The sequence below is a fragment of the Camellia sinensis genome, chromosome 10 (genome assembly GCF_055761805.1).
Source record: "Camellia sinensis isolate YWXY chromosome 10, ASM5576180v1, whole genome shotgun sequence".
Classification (NCBI taxonomy): domain Eukaryota; kingdom Viridiplantae; phylum Streptophyta; class Magnoliopsida; order Ericales; family Theaceae; genus Camellia; species Camellia sinensis.
The window spans coordinates 14,508,862-14,510,567 of record NC_138970.1 but is presented as its reverse complement, the minus strand read 5'-3'; positions in this window follow the sequence as shown (position 1 = coordinate 14,510,567).

Here is a 1,706-nt window from a genome sequence, read left to right as displayed (position 1 = left end):
GCTCACATGTTAAGCTATCTACTCATGCAAACAAGACACAAGGAGGGAAGGCCAACCCCTCCTATTTTGGACCTTAAAACATGGTTTTTGTCACTAAAAAACCTCTGAGTTTCAGTGGTAAAAAGGCCCAAAAAGTTTGATTTGAAGGTGATGAGAAATTGTGCAAAAAGCTTAACAAGCTAAAGAGCAAAAATGGGGGACAACCCCCTAACTCACAAAGGCTCAAACCACCATTTTTAGGACTGAAAAATAGAACTTTTTACATGCCAAAACCAGCCTTGAAATGGTGGAAAAAGATGGCAAAGCAAGTATGAAAAACAAGCTTAAAGGGAGAGAGTTATACCTCTTGAAGCACAACACAATTTTAGGCAACAAAACCAAGCAAAATCACCTTCAAGAGCTCCAAGAAGACCTTCTAGAACCTCAGCTCAAAGACAACCAACTTTGGTCAAGGATGTATAGGCAATGGAGAAGTGTATCTACACTTGTATGCACTTATGCATAAAAGTTCAACAGAGAGAGAAATGTAGAGAGAGAGGCTCCCAAAATTTTTGTTCCTTGAAAGTTTTTAACCTTGAAAACCATAGAGAAGGCCCTCTATATATAGAAGAATGCAAGCTCAGGTTGAAAATATTCCAAAAGGGACAGTTGGAACAGCTGGAACAAAAATATCTGCAAAAATCTGACTTTCTGCACCAATGGCCGGCACTGCATCATCCATGGCCCGCAAGGGTCACTCTTGGATGGCAGAGGGCCGGAAATAGCCATTCATGGCTGGCACATGGCCAGAAAATCCCATCCATGGTTAGAAACCTCCACCTCTGGTTGGCCAAAAAAATCTACTTTTTGGGCCCAACGTCAAATGGACATATCTCTTTCATCTGGACTCCTTTGTAGGTCCTTCTTAAGCCTAAATTGAAGCCCTGGAAGTCTTCTTTCCAATGGTGGAAGCCTTACATCCAAATTCCAATTGTGAAGAAAGGTATGCCTCTGTTAGTGAAGACTGCTCAATTTCGATCCTACCCGAATTCATGCCCAACTTCTTCTCAACTAGCTTTCTTCTCTCCTCTCTAATTTTCTTCAACTCCAAACCCCTAGAAATGGTATTTTGAAAGATTTTTCAAAGAGTTCACCTCTCTTCCATTCATTTCTACTTTGTCATTACTCGGTTTACCGAAAAGCGCAACATTTAACAAAATGCAAGCATTGGAACATCGTAGGAACTTTTTCAAAAACTATTTTGAAAGAGGGGGTTTTAAGGTCTAAAATATTTTGGTCAAAATGGTTTTGGCCCAAAAATGGGGTATAAGGTTAGGATTTGAAGCTCCTCTTGCTGAAGAAATTGAACCTTTGTACTGCACAACATTCATCACCAAGTAAACAATCAGTAGCGCCCAAGTCTTAAGGGTGGTCAAAAATAGGGTGTCTACAATACTGGCCTCTGTTCCTTTTTAACCTCACGAATCAGTACTGCGTTTACGACGTGATCTAAGATTGCCAGCTACAGGTACAGTTCTTCCCCTGGTTCTGTAGTGGACAGGAGAGGTGGTGTACTGAGATACTTCTTGAGGCCTTGTAGTGCCTCGATACATTCAGGACCCCATTCGAATGTAGGCTTTTTCCTTAGCAGCTGAAAGAAGGGCTTCATCCGATCTGAAGAGACTTGCTGATGAGCCAATTCAGGGCGGCTACCATTCCAGCTAGTT